Here is a 24,041-nt window from a genome sequence, read left to right on the forward strand (position 1 = left end):
GAAAAACAAACTCACTCACTCACACACACACACACACACACACACACACACACACACACACACACACACAGAAACAGCAAGCAAGCAGAGAGGCAGGCAGGCATACCGGGAGGAAGGCAGGCATGAGCAGTAACAGGTCAGGTAGTGAGCTGTGGCAGGCTTGCTCACCACCCAACACACCCCTGCTCCCACACACAACACTCCCCATATATGCACACACTCATTACACACACTTATTCAGCAACTATCACATACCTCTGCAGAACTCAGCTAAGTAGTGTGCTCGTTGCACCTGAAAAACATTATAAATTACAGTAAATATTGATGAGGAAAGATTAGACGGACGAGGGTGTCGGTCTGATGGCGCCCTGACAGCTGATGACGTCACAAGTACCGTTATATACGTACTTAATTTGATTTTGAAAATCGCATTTTGAAATATTGCACCCAGACTGGATTGCTTTACATATTCTAATTTGCCATATACTTTAACTAGTACATGGAATATCAAAACATTTCAAGCCTCAGCAATAATAGAGAAATTTCAAACGAATGATATTAAAAAATGTTGGAACTTTGAAATTCTTAAAAACAATAATAAACCCACAAACCTAATTTAAAGCGAAGCCAAACCACTTCAAAAAAATCTGAATTATTTTTACAAACAATTTAAAGTGAGCTATAAGCTCAAATAAATAAAATCAATATTAATAAAACGTTGAAAAACACACTTTTAACGGGGCTACAGATAATTTTAAAGGCCGCATATTTACTTGAACAGCAATTTAAAACACTTTAAAATTGATGCCCGATTTTTTTAAGCAATAAAAACACAATAATAAGCTTAAATAAAGAAAAGTACTTGACAGGGTATGAAAAAATGCACCAAGAAACGACACTTATATATATATATATATAAAATGCCTGGAAAATCAACATATTTCATCATATACAATTGAGAAAAACACTTAAAAAATAACGAAATATTTTTAGAAACCATAAAAAGTTACTTAGAAGCCGAAATAATATAGTAAGCAAAAATATAAAATAATCTGAATATCGACAGGATCCAACAGGCATATCCATCATGGCGGCGGTCCCGGTAGAGAAGGCAGCTGTCAGTCAGCCTCACTTAATTAAGCCTTCATCACACCAAAACCAGACAATAGCGGTTATATACGACCAACGGATATGAAAGGAGAGCCATGTGGCTCCACTTATTGAAAGGATTGGCTTATAATAAGTAAGAGATGTAGCAAATATTGGTGGATATATAAGGAAAGCCAACCTTCACTTCAGCTGATAAGATGAATATTGGTAGTTTTTAATTTTCTGTTGTGGTAAATTCATGGGTATTTTGTCCTGGAACGTTAGCAGGACCGTGGAATATTGACTGATATATGCAAATGTATTCTTAACGAGGAGAAAATATGTGAAATATGAGCCTTCAAAAAAATAAAAAATAAAAAAAATAACGTTTGACGAAAATTTCGCAAAAAAAAAAAAAAAAAAAAAAAAACGGACACTAACGTAATTTTACCCTCCTATTTCGTTGTTGTGCATGACATGGAGTTCTCATAAAGAGCAACACTTTTCTGAACAAAAGAAAATGAGTAAAGTCTGCCAGGTGGACAAGTGGTGGGTGGGTCACTTACCAGTATTATGAGCCTTCCTGGCTCTCCTGAGCAGATCCAGGCACCTCCCGGGAGGCACTACGCCTGCACCAGCACACACAGGCACCCATGGCACGCTTCACTGTCTTGTTGAGAGAAAATCCAGGTTAAATAAGGAAGCTGCACACAGCGCCCTTAAACACCACAGCTCCCTGTCTGACGTGTACTGACCCTCCTCTGCTAGCAAGCACTACGTACCCAAAAATCCACAAGTTACATTTTCCGCTTATAATAATGTCCACCAACGTCTCTCATAGTATGCTATTGTAATACAAAATAAAGTAAGTGAAATATAATGAAGTATGAATTTGTAAAATTAAATTATAAGCCATTATAATTGTAATTGTCAAAATATCTACATCTCTAATTTAAGCGCCAAAATTGAAATGATCATGGCGGTGTTTACACTCTATACCTCTTCACTTATTGTATGACGATCTGTGAAGTTAATGAAAAGCTTGTGTGATTTCAAGGCTCTTTTTATTATCGAACGTTTATTTGTCTTGAACAAAATAAGGTAGACTCATTAAAATATCTATATAACTTTGTCTCCTAAAGGTTAATGTACGTTTTGTCAAGGTGTATAAAATGTTACTGGGCCCTCCATTATATATATATATATATATATATATATATATATATATATATATATATATATATATATATATATATATATATATATATATATATATATATATATATATATATATATATATATATATATATATATATATATATATATATATATATATATATATATATATATATATATATATATATATATATATATATATATACACATTTTTTTTTTCTAAATTTCTGTATTATATTATTTATTTAATTATTCGTCTCTATTCTTTCTTTTTCACTCATAATTTGTTCTCTATTATATTAATTTGGTCTTTCTCTCTCATACTTACAACTTTAATGGATATACAACTGCCTGAAGCACAATTTCTGTAGATTTTCTGAGCCTATTAAATTGTGTAGCATATGGTAATAATTCGGAATCTCCTGAGATCCATAAGAATCTCAGTAGATCTCCTGATGTTTCGGTAAATTTGGCGATACTTGCATAATAGTGATTGTTATCAAGTATTGCGATAATGGCAAGAACAAAATGAGTCAAGAATTACTTAAAAGTGCGATAACATCAGGAGACACAGATAAAACCGTATTATTACATATTTAGGTTAAGGGAAATAAATGTATTCACGAAATAATATCAATTCTTTATTGTTTGTTTGGTGACAGAAGGCGAGACCTGTGACCCACAAGATCAATCAACACGTCACACTCACCAGGACAGTTTTCCACAGTAAAGAAGCAAGACCATATCTCCCGTTTTTTTTGTCAGTAGCAGCACTAACCAATGACTCCCAAACCCAAAGGATTTAAAAGGTGAGAATGGAAATGAAAAAAAAAAAATATGATAGTGAATAAATAAATAATAATAAATAATGCATATGATAAACATATCCATCACACCATGAGGTCCAGAGAGAGCAACACACAAGCAGGGACTGGGGCACCTTGCACACATCACATCAGTCTCCATACACTACACCAGAAGGCTGACAATCCCACACCATGACGCCCAGACAGAGCAACACACACTGTTACACACACACAGGGATTGGGGTACCTTGCGAAAATCACATCCATCTCCATGCACTACACCAGCATCCCTTTAATAATGAAAAAAAAAATATGATAATAGTAAATAAAAAAATAAAGAAAATAATACATATGATAAATTGTCTTAAATTATCTATCCATCTCCAAACACTATACCAGCAGGATGGTAATCCCATACCATGAGGCCCAGACAGAGCACCACACACTGCTAAACATATCCAGGGACTGAGGCACCCTGCACACATCAAATCCATCTCCAAACACTACACTAGCAGGATGACAATCACACACCATGAAGCACAGACAGAGCAACACACACTACTACACACACACAGGGACTGGGGCACCTTGCACACATCACATCCATCTCCAACCACTACACCAGCAGGATGACAATCCCACACCGTGAGGCCCAGAAAGAGCAACACACACTGCTACACACATCCAGGGACAGAGGCAACCAGCACACATCACATCCATCTCCATACACTATACCACCAGCCTGCCAATCTCACACCATGAGGCCCAGACAGAGCAACAAACACACTGCTACACACAGAGGGACTGGGACACCCTGCGCATATCAATTCCATCTCCAAATGCTACACCAATAGGCTGAGAATCCCACACCATGAGGCCAAGACAGATCAACACAAACTGCGACACACACGCAGGAACTGAGGCACCTTGCACACATCACATCAATCTCCAAACACTACACCAGCAGGCTGACCACGGGACAACCTTTGCGTCCGAGTGCTTGGCACTCACTGTCAAGGATCCCAGAAATTTTTGGAATTACTTTAGATTATGAGGAAAGTTACCTTAGATTCAAAGACTCCACCTGAGATTTCATTCTATGTTACTAAAGAATTAATTCAAATGCATAATATTTTTTTAGTTTCTCTTGAACACCACCAACAGAAAAGTAGAACAAAAAAATAGAAATAACTCAATAAAAAAAAAAAAAAAAAATATATATATATATATATATATATATATATATATATATATATATATATATATATATATATATATATATATATATATATATATATATATATATATATATATATATATATATATATATATATATATATATATATATATATATATATATATATATATATATATATATATATATATATGAAAAAAAAATAAATAAATAAACAGACTTCTTTTTAAACACACTTCACAAAACTTCCCATGAAAGAAAATATATAAATCAATAAAACTAAATGAATAAAATTAATAAATAAAAAGACAGACAATACAACCAAAACTTACCTACCTTTACAATGACAAATAAATAAATCAACAAAGAAACAAAGCCAAAAACAATCTACCTTTACAATGATTACTTCTCTCACACACATTCATGGTCTGCTTGGCGAATGTCTTGGCTTTGTTGAACGTCCCCTGCACCTGCTCGTACATCCTGCTGAGGTACCCCTACACCAGGGGTTCTTAACCGGGGGTATCCATACCCCTTGGGGGTATGGGAACCAAAGGCTGGGGGTCTGGGACTCGATTTCTGGGACTAAAAACTTGCACATTTATGTTCTGTTCTTTATTTTATTTATTTATTTATTTTTTGTATAATAAAACGGAATTATAACTTTATTAATTTTGCTTTCAGTAAAAAAATAATAAAATTATCAATGGTTATGTTTTTTCCTAGTAATCCGTATCTAAAGTACAGTAAATTCAAGCGATTGAAATACTCGTATCTGGAAGACATACTGGCAAATAATAGGATTGGTGATAATTATTTGAACAGTCAAGTGAAGGGGGTATGGGACCATATTCGACAATCCACTGGGGGTATGGAACCATCAAAAGGTTAAGAACACCTGCCCTACACGAAGCCCTTCCAGCACCTCTCCACCTTCACCGTCACCCCTTCCTTCACCATCAGATTCTTGTTCCTGGTACAGCCGTGTCAGGAATACGTCAGCTGGCATCATATTAAACATGGAATGATGTCACTGCTGGGCCATGGAGTACGGGGGGAGTAGGGGGGAGGCAGATGGGGATAAGGCAGTCTGGAAAGGTTTGGTTGTTATTATTATTATTTCTATAGAAAGTAAAATTTAATTACCGTTTCTTAGTAAATATAATAAAATTAAATAGGATAAAAATAAAACATATTATTAAGAATACCAGATCTCTCTCTCTCTCTCTCTCTCTCTCTGAGCTTCTCCCATAACACACAAATAAAAAATAACATCCATACAAAAGGAATATATATGTATGTCAGAGAATAATAATAAAAATAAGTAAATAAACAAATAAAAATGAAATACATTATCAATAATACCAGGTCTCTCTCTCTCTCTCTCTCTCTCTCTCTCTCAGCTTCTCCCATAACACACACAAACACAAAAAAATAAGATACATAGAAAATGAATACATATGTATACCTGAGAATAGTAATAAAGATTAAATAAATATATAAAGAAAGTACCTAAAAAAGGATATATATATATATATATATATATATATATATATATATATATATATATATATATATATATATATATATATATATATATATATATATATATATATATATCTTCTTAAGTATATATGAACAACTTAACACCTAACTTAAATCTTTATTTATTTATTATTTTTTTTAATTAAGCGAAAACTTAAAATAACTAAGTATTAAGATTCCCGTAAGGGTGAAACCTGCCCAGGCTCGCACAGATAAGGCAGCCGTCCAGGACTGACTCTCAAACAGACGGATGGGGAAGGTGTCATGTGGGAATGCATCAGTTCATTAAAGTTTTACTTTTTTTTTTTTTTTTTTGCATTAATAAATTGATATGTATTGCATGATATTCTACAACCTCAGTTCTATCTCACATATAAGTATTAACCTCGGGAGAGGAGGCTAAGCTTATCTCCATATTATCCAGGAAGGGGAAGAAGGAAAGAAGAGAAGTAAAGATGAAGACAATGTTAGGTCAGGTGAGGTGAGGCGAGGTTGGGTCAGGTTAGGTTGGGTAAGGTGAATACTCAAGTTGAAAAGTAATAAAGTGATCAGTAAGGTCAGCAAATATAGATAGTTGTTTTCAATTTCTTGAAACAAGACTTGTGATGTTCTGCAGTTCAAGTCTGACTGAACATTTTGCTTCGCCTGCCAGCAATCCGCCACCTCAAAATGTACCTCCACTTACCTTGGGTTTGGTACTCCTACAAATGGACGTCCAGGTAACATTGGCTCGCGTTGTACCTTACATAGAGCTTCGCCAGGCGCTGTCATGCTGAGCCCCACAACTACAATACTGAAATAAACCAACAAATAAAATCACACACACAAGCACAACTAGATGGTACAAATTTCCCCTCCTATTACCTGACACCACTTCAACTCCACCACCACTACTGTTGCTCCACTCCTCCCATCACTCTGGCAGGTGATGCTGACTATTTATACACAATAACACCTGAAAACCGCCTCATTTCTCTAAGCCTAGGCAAGTGCTAATGCTCACACACATGACTGGGCGGCAGCCATCTTTCACCCAGGGACAGTTAACTCCATTTTTCAGATTATACTAATATTTATCGTTCTTTCTGGTATATTAAAAAAAAATTATTTTAATTATGTTAAATTTTGCACTGTTTTTCGTTCGTTATCTTCGTCATTTCTCTCCACTTAATAATCTGCCAATTCTTCTTATTATATTGTATTCGAAAAACTTAGAAACATGTACCACTCTAGCAATTTTTTCCCTTTGGATTTTTTTTTAAACATTTTAATCATACTGATTTTTGCACTTCCTTCTTTAACTCCTTCATTTCTCCTAATGTCCTCTTCCTACTGCTACCAACAGTATATATTGTATTTCAGAAACTTAAACATACACCTCTTCTACAAGATGATGCCATGTCAAGGCCTGCTGGGTTTATCTCTACTGGGTAGTAATTGTAAATGTAACATTCCGCAAGAGGGTTGTACTAGAATACAGAGGCTATAGAGAGGGAGGATAGGTGAGAATTTGGGTAGTGAGGGCAGAACAGGTGGTGGTGTGAACCTATGAAAAACTCACTCACTCACTCACTCACTCACTCACTCACTCACACACACACCACACACACACACACACACACACACAGAAACAACAAGCAGACAGAGAGGCAGGTAGGCGGGCAGGCAGGCAGGCATGATCAATAACAGGTCAGGTAGTGAGCTGTGGCAGGCTTGCTCACCACCCAACACACCCCTGCTCCCACACACAACACTCCCCATATATGCACACACTCATTACACACACTTATTCAGCAACTACAACATACCTATGCACAACTCAGCTAAGTAGTGTGCTCGTTGCACCTGAAAAACATTATAAATTACACTAAATATTGATGAGGAAAGATTGGAAGGACGAGGGTGTCGGTCTGATGGCGCCCTGCCGGCTGATGACGTCAGAAGTACCGTTAAATACGTACTTAATTTCATTTTGAAAATCGCATTTTGAAATATTGCACCCAGACTGGATTGCTTTACATATTCTAATTTCCCATATACTTTAACTAGTACATGGAATATCAAAACATTTCAAGCCTCAGCAATAATAGAGAAATTTCAAACGAATGATATTAAAAAATGTTGGAACTTTGAAATTCTTAAAAACAATAATAAACCCACAAACCTAACTTAAAGCAAAGCCAAACCACTTCAAAAAAATCTGAATTATTTTTACAAACAATTTAAAGTGAGCTATAAGCTCAAACAAAGAAATTCAATATTAATAAAACGTTGAAAAACACACTTTTAACGGGGCTACAGATAATTTTAAAGGCCGCATATTTACTTCAACCGCAATTTAAAACACTTTAAAATTGATGCCCGATTTTTTAAGCAATAAAAACTCAATAATAAGCTTAAATAAAGAAAAGTACTTGACAGGGTATGGAAAAATGCACCAGGAAACGACCCTCATATATGTATAAAATGCTTGGAAAATCAACATATTTCATTATATACAATTGAGAAAAACACTTCAAAAATAACGAAATATTTTTAGAAACCATAAAAAGTTACTTAGAAGCCAAAATAATATAGTAAGCAAAAATATAAAATAATCTGAATATCGACAGGATCCAACAGGCATATTCATCATGGCGGCGGTCCCGGTAGAGAAGGCAGCTGTCAGTCAGCCTCAATTAAGCCTTCATCACACCAAAACCAGACTATAGCGGTTACATACGACCAGCGGATATGAAAGCACAGTCATGTGGCTCCACTTAGCGAAAGGATTGGCTTATAATAAGTAAGAGATGTAGCAAATAATGTTGGATATATAAGGAAAGCCAGCCTTCACTTCAGCTGATAAGATGAATTTTGGCAGTTTTTAATTTACTGATGTGGTTAATTCATGGGTATTTTGTCCTGGAACGTTAGCAGGACCGTGGAATATTGACTCATATATGCAAATGTATTCTTAACGAAAAAATATGTGAAATATGAGTCTTCAAAAATAAAAAAAAAATAATAATAAATAACGTTTGACGAAAATTTCGCAAAAAAAAAAAAAAAAAAAAACGGACACTAACGTAATTTTACCCTCCTATTTCGTTGTTGAGCATGACATGGAGTTCTCATAAAGAGCAACACTTTTCTGAACAAAAGAAAATGAGTAAAGTCTGCCAGGTGGACAAGTGGTGAGTGGGTCACTTACCAGTATTATGAGCCTTCCTGGCTCTCATGAGCAGATCCAGGCACCTCCCGGGAGGCACTACGCCTGCACCAGCACACACAGGCACCCATGGCACGCTTCACTGTCTTGTTGAGAGAAAATCCAGGTTAAATAAGGAAGCTGCACACAGCGCCCTTAAACACCACAGCTCCCTGTCTGACGTGTACTGACCCTCCTCTGCTAGCAAGCACTACGTACCCAAAAATCCACAAGTTACATTTTCCGCTTATAATAATGTCCAACAACGTATGCTATTGTAATACAAAATAAAGAAAGTGAAATATAATGAAGTATGAATTTGTAAAATTAAATCATAAGTCATTATAATTGTAATTGTCAAAATATCTACATCTCTAATTTAAGCGCCAAAATTGAAATGGTCATGGCGGTGTTTACACTCTATACCTCTTCACTTATTGTATGACGATCTGTGAAGTTAATGAAAAGCTTGTGTGATTTCAAGGCTCTTTTTATTATCGAACGTTTATTTGTCTTGAACAAAATAAGGTAGACTCATTAAAATATCTATACAACTTTGTCTCCTAAAGGTTAATGTACGTTTTGTCAAGGTGTATAAAATGTTACTGGGCCCTCCATTATATATATATATATATATATATATATATATATATATATATATATATATATATATATATATATACACATTTTTTTTTTCTAAATTTCTGTATTATATTATTTTTAATTATTCGTCTCTATTCTTTCTTTTTCACTCATAATTTGTTCTCTATTATATTAATTTGGTCTTTCTCTCTGATACTTACAACTTTAATGGATATACAACTGCCTGAAGCACAATTTCTGTAGATTTTCTGAGCCTATTAAATTGTGTAGCATATGGTAATAATTCGGAATCTCCTGAGATCCATAAGAATCTCAGTAGATCTCCTGATGTTTCGGTAAATTTGGCGATACTTGCATAATAGTGATTGTTATCAAGTATTGCGATAATGGCAAGAACAAAATGAGTCAAGAATTACTTAAAAGTGCGATAACATCAGGAGACACAGATAAAACCGTATTATTACATATTTAGGTTAAGGGAAATAAATGTATTCACGAAATAATATCAATTCTTTATTGTTTGTTTGGTGACAGAAGGCGAGACCTGTGACCCACAAGATCAATCAACACGTCACACTCACCAGGACAGTTTTCCACAGTAAAGAAGCAAGACCATATCTCCCGTTTTTTTTGTCAGTAGCAGCACTAACCAATGACTCCCAAACCCAAAGGATTTAAAAGGTGAGAATGGAAATGAAAAAAAAAAAAAAGATACTGAATAAATAAATAATAATAAATAATGCATATGATAAACATATCCATCACACCATGAGGTCCAGAGAGAGCAACACACAAGCAGGGACTGGGGCACCTTGCACACATCACATCAGTCTCCATACACTACACCAGAAGGCTGACAATCCCACACCATGACGCCCAGACAGAGCAACACACACTGTTACACACACACACAGGGATTGGGGTACCTTGCGAAAATCACATCCATCTCCATGCACTACACCAGCATCCCTTTAATAATGAAAAAAAAAATATGATAATAGTAAATAAAAAAATAAAGAAAATAATACATATGATAAATTGTCTTAAATTATCTATCCATCTCCAAACACTATACCAGCAGGATGGTAATCCCATACCATGAGGCCCAGACAGAGCACCACACACTGCTAAACATATCCAGGGACTGAGGCACCCTGCACACATCAAATCCATCTCCAAACACTACACTAGCAGGATGACAATCACACACCATGAAGCACAGACAGAGCAACACACACTACTACACACACACAGGGACTGGGGCACCTTGCACACATCACATCCATCTCCAACCACTACACCAGCAGGATGACAATCCCACACCGTGAGGCCCAGAAAGAGCAACACACACTGCTACACACATCCAGGGACAGAGGCAACCAGCACACATCACATCCATCTCCATACACTATATCACCAGCCTGCCAATCTCACACCATGAGGCCCAGACAGAGCAACAAACACACTGCTACACACAGAGGGACTGGGACACCCTGCGCATATCAATTCCATCTCCAAATGCTACACCAATAGGCTGAGAATCCCACACCATGAGGCCAAGACAGATCAACACAAACTACGACACACACGCAGGAACTGAGGCACCTTGCACACATCACATCAATCTCCAAACACTACACCAGCAGGCTGACCACGGGACAACCTTTGCGTCCGAGTGCTTGGCACTCACTGTCAAGGATCCCAGAAATTTTTGGAATTACTTTAGATTATGAGGAAAGTTACCTTAGATTCAAAGACTCCACCTGAGATTTCATTCTATGTTACTAAAGAATTAATTCAAATGCATAATATTTTTTTAGTTTCTCTTGAACACCACCAACAGAAAAGTAGAACAAAAAAATAGAAATAACTCAATAAAAAAAAAAAAAATATATATATATATATATATATATATATATATATATATATATATATATATATATATATATATATATATATATATATATATATATATATATATATGAAAAAAAATAAATAAATAAACAGACTTCTTTTTAAACACACTTCACAAAACTTCCCATGAAAGAAAATATATAAATCAATAAAACTAAATGAATAAAATTAATATATAAAAAGACGGACAATACAACCAAAACTTACCTACCTTTACCATGACAAATAAATAAATCAACAAAGAAACAAAGCCAAAAACAATCTACCTTTACAATGATTACTTCTCTCACACACATTCATGGTCTGCTTGGCGAATGTCTTGGCTTTGTTGAACGTCCCCTGCACCTGCTCGTACATCCTGCTGAGGTACCCCTACACCAGGGGTTCTTAACCGGGGGTATCCATACCCCTTGGGGATATGGGAACCAAAGGCTGGGGGTCTGGGACTCGATTTCTGGGACTAAAAACTTGCACATTTATGTTCTGTTCTTTATTTTATTTATTTATTATTTTTTTTGTATAATAAAACGGAATTATAACTTTATTAATTTTGCTTTCAGTAAAAAAATAATAAAATTATCAATGGTTATGTTTTTTCCTAGTAATCCGTATCTAAAGTACAGTAAATTCAAGCGATTGAAATACTCGTATCTGGAAGACATACTGGCAAATAATAGGATTGGTGATAATTATTTGAACAGTCAAGTGAAGGGGGTATGGGACCATATTCGACAATCCACTGGGGGTATGGAACCATCAAAAGGTTAAGAACACCTGCCCTACACGAAGCCCTTCCAGCACCTCTCCACCTTCACCGTCACCCCTTCCTTCACCATCAGATTCTTGTTCCTGGTACAGCCGTGTCAGGAATACGTCAGCTGGCATCATATTAAACATGGAATGATGTCGCTGCTGGACCATGGAGTACGGGGGGGGTGGGGGGGAGGCAGATGGGGATAAGGCAGTCTGGAAAGGTTTGGTTGTTATTATTATTATTTCTATAGAAAGTAAAATTTAATTACCGTTTCTTAGTAAATATAATAAAATTAAATAGGATAAAAATAAAACATATTATTAAGAATACCAGATCTCTCTCTCTCTCTCTCTCTCTCTCTCTCAGCTTCTCCCATAACACACAAATAAAAAATAACATCCATACAAAAGGAATATATATGTATGTCAGAGAATAATAATAAAAATAAGTAAATAAACAAATAAAAATGAAATACATTATCAACAATACCAGGTCTCTCTCTCTCTCTCTCTCTCTCTCTCTCTCTCTCTCTCTCTCTCTCTCTCTCTCTCTCTCTCTCTCTCTCAGCTTCTCCCATAACACACACAAACACAAACACAAAACAAACTTAAAATAACTAAGTATTAAGATTCCCGTAAGGGTGAAACCTGCCCAGGCTCGCACAGATAAGGCAGCCGTCCAGGACTGACTCTCAAACAGACGGATGGGGAAGGTGTCATGTGGGAATGCATCAGTTCATTAAAGTTTTACTTTTTTTTTTTTTTTTTGCATTAATAAATTGATATGTATTGCATGATATTCTACAACCTCAGTTCTATCTCACATATAAGTATTAACCTCGGGAGAGGAGGCTAAGCTTATCTCCATATTATCCAGGAAGGGGAAGAAGGAAAGAAGAGAAGTAAAGATGAAGACAATGTTAGGTCAGGTGAGGTGAGGCGAGGTTGGGTCAGGTTAGGTTGGGTAAGGTGAATACTCAAGTTGAAAAGTAATAAAGTGATCAGTAAGGTCAGCAAATATTGATAGTTGTTTTCAATTTCTTGAAACAAGACTTGTGATGTTCTGCAGTTCAAGTCTGACTGAACATTTTGCTTCGCCTGCCAGCAATCCGCCATCTCAAAATGTACCTCCACTTACCTTGGGTTTGGTACTCCTACAAATGGACGTCCAGGTAACATTGGCTCGCGTTGTACCTTACATAGAGCTTCGCCAGGCGCTGTCATGCTGAGCCCCACAACTACAATACTGAAATAAACCAACAAATAAAATCACACACACAAGCACAACTAGATGGTACAAATTTCCCCTCCTATTACCTGACACCACTTCAACTCCACCACCACTACTGTTGCTCCACTCCTCCCATCACTCTGGCAGGTGATGCTGACTATTTATACACAATAACACCTGAAAACCGCCTCATTTCTCTAAGCCTAGGCAAGTGCTAATGCTCACACACATGACTGGGCGGCAGTCATCTTTCACCCAGGGACAGTTAACTCCATTTTTCAGATTATACTAATATTTATCGTTCTTTCTGGTATATTAAAAAAAAAATTATTTTAATTATGTTAAATTTTGCACTGTTTTTCGTTCGTTATCTTCGTCATTTCTCTCCACTTAATAATCTGCCAATTCTTCTTATTATATTGTATTCGAAAAACTTAGAAACATGTACCACTCTAGCAATTTTTTCCCTTTGGATTTTTTTTTAAACATTTTAATCATACTGATTTTTGTACTTCCTTCTTTAACTCCTTCATTTCTCCTAATGTCCTCTTCCTACTGCTACCAACAGTATATATATATTGTATTTCAGAAACTTAAACATACACCTCTTCTACAAGATGATGCCATGTCAAGGCCTGCTGGGTTTATCTCTACTGGGTAGTAATTGTAAATGTAACATTCCGCAAGAGGGTTGTACTAGAATACAGAGGCTATAGAGAGGGAGGATAGGTGAGAATTTGGGTAGTGAGATCAGAACAGGTGGTGGTGTGAACCTATGAAAAACTCATTCACTCACTCACTCACTCACTCAAACACACACACACACACACACACACACACACACACACACACACACACACACAGAAACAACAAGCAGACAGAGAGGCAGGTAGGCGGGCAGGCAGGCAGGCATGATCAATAACAGGTCAGGTAGTGAGCTGTGGCAGGCTTGCTCACCACCCAACACACCCCTGGTCCCACACACAACACTCCCCATATATGCACACACTCATTACACACACTTATTCAGCAACTACCACATACCTATGCACAACTCAGCTAAGTAGTGTGCTCGTTGCACCTGAAAAACATTATAAATTACACTAAATATTGATGAGGAAAGATTGGAAGGACGAGGGTGTCGGTCTGATGGCGCCCTGCCGGCTGATGACGTCACAAGTACCGTTAAATACGTACTTAATTTCATTTTGAAAATCGCATTTTGAAATACTGCACCCAGACTGGATTGCTTTACATATTCTAATTTCCCATATACTTTAACTAGTACATGGAATATCAAAACATTTCAAGCCTCAGCAATAATAGAGAAATTTCAAACGAATGATATTAAAAAATGTTGGAACTTTGAAATTCTTAAAATCAATATTAAACCCACAAACCTAACTTAAAGCGAAGCCAAACCACTTCAAAAAAATCTGAATTATTTTTAAAAACAATTTAAAGTGAGCTATAAGCTCAAACAAAGAAATTCAATATTAATAAAACGTTGAAAAACACTTTTAACCGGGCTACAGATAATTTTAAAGGCCGCATATTTACTTCAACCGCAATTTAAAACACTTTAAAATTGATGCCCGATTTTTTAAGCAATAAAAACTCAATAATAAGCTTAAATAAAGAAAAGTACTTGACAGGGTATGGAAAAATGCACCAGGAAACGACCCTCATATATGTATAAAATGCCTGGAAAATCAACATATTTCATTATATACAATTGAGAAAAACACTTCAAAAATAACAAAATATTTTTAGAAACCATAAAAAGTTACTTAGAAGCCAAAATAATATAGTAAGCAAAAATATAAAATAATCTGAATATCGACAGGATCCAACAGGCATATCCATCATGGCGGCGGTCCCGGTAGAGAAGGCAGCTGTCAGTCAGCCTCACTTAATTAAGCCTTCATCACACCAAAACCAGACTATAGCGGTTACATACGACCACCGGATATGAAAGCACAGCCATGTGGCTCCACTTAGCGAAAGGATTGGCTTATAATAAGTAAGAGATGTAGCAAATAATGTTGGATATATAAGGAAAGCCAGCCTTCACTTCAGCTGATAAGATGAATTTTGGCAGTTTTTAATTTTCTGATGTGGTTAATTCATGGGTATTTTGTCCTGGAACGTTAGCAGGACCGTGGAATATTGACTCATATATGCAAATGTATTCTTAACGAAAAAATATGTGAAATATGAGTCTTCAAAAATAAAAAAAATAAAATAAATAACGTTTGAAGAAAATTTCGCAAAAAAAAAAAAAAAAACGGACACTAACGTAATTTTACCCTCCTATTTCGTTGTTGAGCATGACATGGAGTTCTCATAAAGAGCAACACTTTTCTGAACAAAAGAAAATGAGTAAAGTCTGCCAGGTGGACAAGTGGTGAGTGGGTCACTTACCAGTATTATGAGCCTTCCTGGCTCTCCTGAGCAGATCCAGGCACCTCCCGGGAGGCACTACGCCTGCACCAGCACACACAGGCACCCATGGCACGCTTCACTGTCTTGTTGAGAGAAAATCCAGGTTAAATAAGGAAGCTGCACACAGCGCCCTTAAACACCACAGCTCCCTGTCTGACGTGTACTGACCCTCCTCTGCTAGCAAGCACTACGTACCCAAAAATCCACAAGTTACATTTTCCGCTTATAATAATGTCCACCAACGTATGCTATTGTAATACAAAATAAAGTAAGTGAAATATAATGAAGTTTGAATTTGTAAAATTAAATTATAAGCCATTATAATTGTAATTGTCAAAATATCTACATCTCTAATTTAAGCGCCAAAATTGAAATGGTCATGGCGGTGTTTACACTCTATACCTCTTCACTTATTGTATGACGATCTGTGAAGTTAATGAAAAGCTTGTGTGATTTCAAGGCTCTTTTTATTATCGAACGTTTATTTGTCTTGAACAAAATAAGGTAGACTCATTAAAATATCTATATAACTTTGTCTCCTAAAGGTTAATGTACGTTTTGTGTCAAAGTGTATAAAATGTTACTGGGCCCTCCAATAAATATACATATATATATATATTTTTTTTTTCTTAATAATTTGTTCGGTATTATATTATGTATTTATTTAATTCTTCGTCTCTATTCTTTCTTTTTCACTCATAATTTGTTCTCTTGTATTAATTTGGTCTTTCTCTCTTAGACTTACAACTTTAATGGATATACAACTGCCTGAAGCACAATTTCTGTAGATTTTCTGAGCCTATTAAATTGTGTAGCATATGGTAATAATTCGGAATCTCCTGAGATCCATAAGAATCTCAGTAGATCTCTTGATGTTTCGGTAAATTTGGCGACACTTGCATAATAGTGATTGTTATCAAGTATTGCGATAATGGCAAGAACAAAATGAATCAAGAATTACCCAAAAGTGCGATAACATCAGGAGACACAGATAAAACCGTATTATTACATATTTAGGTTAAAGGAAATAAATGTATTCACGAAATAATATCAATTCTTTATTGTTTGTTTGGTGACAGAAGGCGAGACCTGTGACCCACAAGATCAATCAGCACGTCACACTCACAAGGACAGTTTTCCACAGTAAAGAAACAAGACCATATCTCCCGTTTTTTTTGTCAGTAAAAGCACTAACTACTGAGTCCCAAACACAAAGGATTGAAAAGGTGAGAATGGAAATGTACTCCCCTTTAAAAATGAAAAAAATTATGATAGTAAATAAATAAATAATAAAAAATAATGCATATGATAAACATATCCATCTCCAAACACTACTACACTACACCAGCAGCCTGGCAATACCACACCATGAGGCCCAGAGAGAGCAACACACAAGCAGGGACTGGGGCACCTTGCACACATTACATCAGTCTCCATACACTACACCAGAAGGCTGACAATCCCACACCATGACGCCCAGACAGAGCAACACACACTGTTACACACACACAGGGATTGGGGTACCTTGCAAACATCACATCCATCTTAATGCACTACACCAGCATCCCTTTAATAATGAAAAAATATATATGATAATAGTAAATAAAAAAATAAAGAAAATAATACATATGATAAATTGTCTTAAATTATCTATCCATCTCCAAACACTATACCAGCAGGATGGTAATCCCATACCATGAGGCCCAGACAGAGCACCACACACTGCTAAACATACTCGTATCCAGGGACTTAGGCACCCTGCACACATCAAATCCATCTCCAAACACTACACTAGCAGGATGACAATCACACACCATGAAGCACAGACAGAGCAACACACACTACTACACACACACAGGGACTGGGGCACCTTGCACACATCACATCCATCTCCAACCACTACACCAGCAGGATGACAATCCCACACCGTGAGGCCCAGAAAGAGCAACACACACTGCTACACACATCCAGGGACAGAGGCAACCAGCACACATCACATCCATCTCCATACACTATACCACCAGCCTGCCAATCTCACACCATGAGGCCCAGACAGAGCAACAAACACACTGCTACACACAGAGGGACTGGGACACCCTGCGCATATCAATTCCATCTCCAAATGCTATACCAATAGGCTGAGAATCCCACACCATGAGGCCAAGACAGATCAACACAAACTGCGACACACACGCAGGAACTGAGGCACCTTGCACACATCACATCAATCTCCAAACACTACACCAGCAGGCTGACCACGGGACAACCTTTGCGTCCGAGTGCTTGGCACTCACTGTCAAGGATCCCAGAAATTTTTGGAATTACTTTAGATTATGAGGAAAGTTACCTTAGATTCAAAGACTCCACCTGAGATTTCATTCTATGTTACTAAAGAATTAATTCAAATGGATAATATTTTTTTAGTTTCTCTTGAACACCACCAACAGAAAAGTAGAACAAAAAAATAGAAATAACTCAATAAAAAAAAATATATATATAATATATATATATATATATATATATATATATATATATATATATATATATATATATATATATATATATAAATATATGAAAAAAAAATAAATAAATAAACAGACTTCTTTTAAAACACACTTCACAAAACTTCCCATGAAAGAAAATATATAAATCAATAAAACTAAATGAATAAAATTAATAAATAAAAAGACAGACAATACAACCAAAACTTACCTACCTTTACAATGACAAATAAATAAATCAACAAAGAAACAAAGCCAAAAACAATCTACCTTTACAATGATTACTTCTCTCACACACATTCATGGTCTGCTTGGCGAATGTCTTGGCTTTGTTGAACGTCCCCTGCACCTGCTCGTACATCCTGTTGAGGTACCCCTACACCAGGGGTTCTTAACCGGGGATATCCATACCCCTTGGGGGTATGGGAACCAAAGGCTGGGGGTCTGGGACTCGATTTCTGGGACTAAAAACTTGCACATTTATGTTCTGTTCTTTATTTTATTTATTTATTTATTTATTTATTTATTTTTTTTTTTTGTATAATAAAACGGAAGTATAACTTTATTAATTTTGCTTTCAGTAAAAAAATAATAAAATTATCAATGGTTATGTTTTTTCCTAGTAATCCGTATCTAAAGTACAGTAAATTCAAGCGATTGAAATACTCGTATCTGGAAGACATACTGGCAAATAATAGGATTGGTGATAATTATTTGAACAGTCAAGTGAAGGGGTTATGGGACCATATTCGACAATCCATTGGGGGTATGGAACCATCAAAAGGTTAAGAACACCTGCCCTACACGAAGCCCTTCCAGCACCTCTCCACCTTCACCGTCACCCCTTCCTTCACCATCAGATTCTTGTTCCTGGTACAGCCGTGTCAGGAATACGTCAGCTGGCATCATATTAAACATGGAATGATGTCGCTGCTGGGCCATGGAGTACTGGGGGGGTGGGGGGGAGGCAGATGGGGATAAGGCAGTCTGGAAAGGTTTGGTTGTTATTATTATTATTTCTATAGAAAGTAAAATTTAATTACCGTTTCTAAGTAAATATAATAAAATTAAATAGGATAAAAATAAAACATATTATTAAGAATACCAGATCTCTCTCTCTCTCTCTCTCTCTCTCTCTCTCTCTCTCTCTCTCTCTCAGCTTCTCCCATAACACACAAATAAAAAATAACATCCATACAAAAGGAATATATATGTATGTCAGAGAATAATAATAAAAATAAGTAAATAAACAAATAAAAATGAAATACATTATCAATAATACCAGGTCTCTCTCTCTCTCTCTCTCTCTCTCTCTCTCTCTCTCTCTCTCTCTCTCTCTCTCTCTCTCTCTCAGCTTCTCCCATAACACACACAAACACAAAAAAATAAGATACATAGAAAATGAATACATATGTATACCTGAGAATAGTAATAAAGATTAAATAAATATATAAAGAAAGTACCTAAAAAAGGATATATATATATATATATATATATATATATATATATATATATATATATATATATATATATATATATATATATATATATATATATATATATATATATATATATCTTCTTAAGTATATATGAACAACTTAACACCTAACTTAAATCTTTATTTATTTATTATTTTTTTTAATTAAGCGAAAACTTAAAATAACCAAGTATTAAGATTCCCGTAAGGGTGAAACCTGCCCAGGCTCGCACAGATAAGGCAGCCGTCCAGGACTGACTCTCAAACAGACGGATGGGGAAGGTGTCATGTGGGAATGCATCAGTTCATTAAAGTTTTACTTTTTTTTTTTTTTTTTTTGCATTAATAAATTGATATGTATTGCATGATATTCTACAACCTCAGTTCTATCTCACATATAAGTATTAACCTCGGGAGAGGAGGCTAAGCTTATCTCCATATTATCCAGGAAGGGGAAGAAGGAAAGAAGAGAAGTAAAGATGAAGACAATGTTAGGTCAGGTGAGGTGAGGCGAGGTTGGGTCAGGTTAGGTTGGGTAAGGTGAATACTCAAGTTGAAAAGTAATAAAGTGATCAGTAAGGTCAGCAAATATAGATAGTTGTTTTCAATTTCTTGAAACAAGACTTGTGATGTTCTGCAGTTCAAGTCTGACTGAACATTTTGCTTCGCCTGCCAGCAATCCGCCACCTCAAAATGTACCTCCACTTACCTTGGGTTTGGTACTCCTACAAATGGACGTCCAGGTAACATTGGCTCGCGTTGTACCTTACATAGAGCTTCGCCAGGCACTGTCATGCTGAGCCCCACAACTACAATACTGAAATAAACCAACAAATAAAATCACACACACAAGCACAACTAGATGGTACAAATTTCCCCTCCTATTACCTGACACCACTTCAACTCCACCACCACTACTGTTGCTCCACTCCTCCCATCACTCCGGCATGTGATGCTGACTATTTATACACAATAACACCTGAAAACCGCCTCATTTCTCTAAGCCTAGGCAAGTGCTAATGCTCACACACATGACTGGGCGGCAGCCATCTTTCACCCAGGGACAGTTAACTCCATTTTTCAGATTATACTAATATTTATCGTTCTTTCTGGTAAATTAAAAAAAAAATATTTTAATTATGTTAAATTTTGCACTGTTTTTCGTTCGTTATCTTCGTCATTTCTCTCCACTTAATAATCTGCCAATTCTTCTTATTATATTGTAATCGAAAAACTTAGAAACATGTACCACTCTAGCAATTTTTTCCCTTTGGATTTTTTTTTAAACATTTTAATCATACTGATTTTTGCACTTCCTTCTTTAACTCCTTCATTTCTCCTAATGTCCTCTTCCTACTGCTACCAACAGTATATATTGTATTTCAGAAACTTAAACATACACCTCTTCTACAAGATGATGCCATGTCAAGGCCTGCTGGGTTTATCTCTACTGGGTAGTAATTGTAAATGTAACATTCCGCAAGAGGGTTGTACTAGAATACAGAGGCTATAGAGAGGGAGGATAGGTGAGAATTTGGGTAGTGAGGGCAGAACAGGTGGTGGTGTGAACCTATGAAAAACTCATTCACTCACTCACTCACTCACTCAAACACACACACACACACACACACACACACACACACACACAGAAACAACAAGCAGACAGAGAGGCAGGTAGGCGGGCAGGCAGGCAGGCATGATCAATAACAGGTCAGGTAGTGAGCTGTGGCAGGCTTGCTCACCACCCAACACACCCCTGCTCCCACACACAACACTCCCCATATATGCACACACTCATTACACACACTTATTCAGCAACTACCACATACCTATGCACAACTCAGCTAAGTAGTGTGCTCGTTGCACCTGAAAAACATTATAAATTACACTAAATATTGATGAGGAAAGATTGGAAGGACGAGGGTGTCGGTCTGATGGCGCCCTGCCGGCTGATGACGTCACAAGTACCGTTAAATACGTACTTAATTTCATTTTGAAAATCGCATTTTGAAATACTGCACCCAGACTGGATTGCTTTACATATTCTAATTTCCCATATACTTTAACTTATACATGGAATATCAAAACATTTCAAGCCTCAGCAATAATAGAGAAATTTCAAACGAATGATATTAAAAAATGTTGGAACTTTGAAATTCTTAAAATCAATAATAAACCCACAAACCTAACTTAAAGCGAAGCCAAACCACTTCAAAAAAATCTGAATTATTTTTACAAACAATTTAAAGTGAGCTATAAGCTCAAACAAAGAAATTCAATATTAATAAAACGTTGAAAAACACACTTTTAACGGGGCTACAGATAATTTTAAAGGCCGCATATTTACTTCAACCGCAATTTAAAACACTTTAAAATTGATGCCCGATTTTTTAAGCAATAAAAACTCAATAATAAGCTTAAATAAAGAAAAGTACTTGACAGGGTATGGAAAAATGCACCAGGAAACAACCCTCATATATGTATAAAATGCTTGGAAAATCAACATATTTCATTATATACAATTGAGAAAAACACTTCAAAAATAACGAAATATTTTTAGAAACCATAAAAAGTTACTTAGAAGCCAAAATAATATAGTAAGCAAAAATATAAAATAATCTGAATATCGACAGGATCCAACAGGCATATCCATCATGGCGGCGGTGCCGGTAGAGAAGGCAGCTGTCAGTCAGCCTCACTTAATTAAGCCTTCATCACACCAAAACCAGACTATAGCAGTTACATACGACCAGCGGATATGAAAGCACAGCCATGTGGCTCCACTTAGCGAAAGGATTGGCTTATAATAAGTAAGAGATGTAGCAAATAATGTTGGATATATAAGGAAAGCCAGCCTTCACTTCAGCTGATAAGATGAATTTTGGCAGTTTTTAATTTTCTGTTGTGGTTAATTCATGGGTATTTTGTCCTGGAACGTTAGCAGGACCGTGGAATATTGACTGATATATGCAAATGTATTCTTAACGAGGAGAAAATATATGAAATATGAGCCTTCAAAAATAAAAAAAATAAAATAACGTTTGACGAAAATTTCGCAAAAAAAAAAAAAAAAAACGGACACTAACGTAATTTTACCCTCCTATTTCGTTGTTGTGCATGACATGGAGTTCTCATAAAGAGCAACACTTTTCTGAAGAAAAGAAAATGAGTAAAGTCTGCCAGGTGGACAAGTGGTGGGTGGGTCACTTACCAGTATTATGAGCCTTCCTGGCTCTCCTGAGCAGATCCAGGCACCTCCCGGGAGGCACTACGCCTGTACCAGCACACACAGGCACCCATGGCACGCTTCACTGTCTTGTTGAGAGAAAATCCAGGTTAAATAAGGAAGCTGCACACAGCGCCCTTCAAACACCAAAGCTCTGTCTCACGTCTACTGACCCTCCTCTGCTAGGGAGCACTACGTACCCAAAAATCCACATTTTCCGCTTCTAATAATGTGCACCAATGTCTCTTATGTTATACTATTCTAATACAATATAAAATAAGTGAAATATAATGAAGTAAGTATATGCAAAACTTAATTATAAGCCATTATAATTGTTATTGTCAAAATATCTACATCTCTAATTTAAGCGCCAAATTGAAATTGTGCTGGCGGTGTTTACACTGTACCATTTTTCACTTATTCTATGATCATATGTGAAGTTAATGAAAAGCTTGTGTGACTTCAAGGCTCTCTTTATTATCGAACGTTTATTTGTCTTGAAAATAAGGTAGACTCATTAAAATATCTATACAACTTTGTCTCCCAGAGTTTAATGTACGTTCTTTACCAAGGTGTGTAAAATGTTACTGGGCCCTCCAATAAATATATATATATATATATATATATATATATATATATATATATATATATATATATATATATATATATATATATATATATATATATATATATATATATATATATATATATATATATATATATATATATATATATATATATATATATATATATATATATATATATATATTTTTTTTTTTTTCTTAATAATTTGTTCCGTATTATATTATGTATTTATTTATTTATTCGTTTCTGTTCTTTCTTTTTCACTCATAATTTGTTCTGTATTATATTTCATTTGGTCTTTCTCT

At 35.8% G+C, this 24,041-nt stretch overlaps 3 long non-coding RNA genes across 3 annotated transcripts; all 3 read right to left on the reverse strand.

Annotated features, from left to right (window-relative positions):
• Positions 1-5,037: 5,037 nt before the first annotated feature.
• Positions 5,038-9,225, reverse strand: LOC135108003 (uncharacterized). The gene is made up of 3 exons (XR_010272101.1): positions 9,005-9,225; positions 6,497-6,604; positions 5,038-5,356 (listed from the first exon to the last, which is right to left on the reverse strand). It is a non-coding gene; the product is annotated as an uncharacterized LOC135108003 (long non-coding RNA).
• Positions 9,226-12,224: 2,999 nt separating this feature from the next.
• Positions 12,225-16,205, reverse strand: LOC135108004 (uncharacterized). Its single transcript, XR_010272102.1, has 3 exons — positions 15,927-16,205; positions 13,410-13,517; positions 12,225-12,484 (listed from the first exon to the last, which is right to left on the reverse strand). It is a non-coding gene; the product is annotated as an uncharacterized LOC135108004 (long non-coding RNA).
• A 2,343-nt stretch (positions 16,206-18,548) lies between these two features.
• On the reverse strand, positions 18,549-23,325 carry LOC135107807 (uncharacterized). The gene is made up of 3 exons (XR_010272002.1): positions 23,137-23,325; positions 20,635-20,742; positions 18,549-19,435 (listed from the first exon to the last, which is right to left on the reverse strand). It is a non-coding gene; the product is annotated as an uncharacterized LOC135107807 (long non-coding RNA).
• Between the last annotated feature and the right edge of the window lie 716 nt (positions 23,326-24,041).

This window comes from Scylla paramamosain, chromosome 16, assembly GCF_035594125.1.
Source record: "Scylla paramamosain isolate STU-SP2022 chromosome 16, ASM3559412v1, whole genome shotgun sequence".
NCBI classification, from domain to species: domain Eukaryota; kingdom Metazoa; phylum Arthropoda; class Malacostraca; order Decapoda; family Portunidae; genus Scylla; species Scylla paramamosain.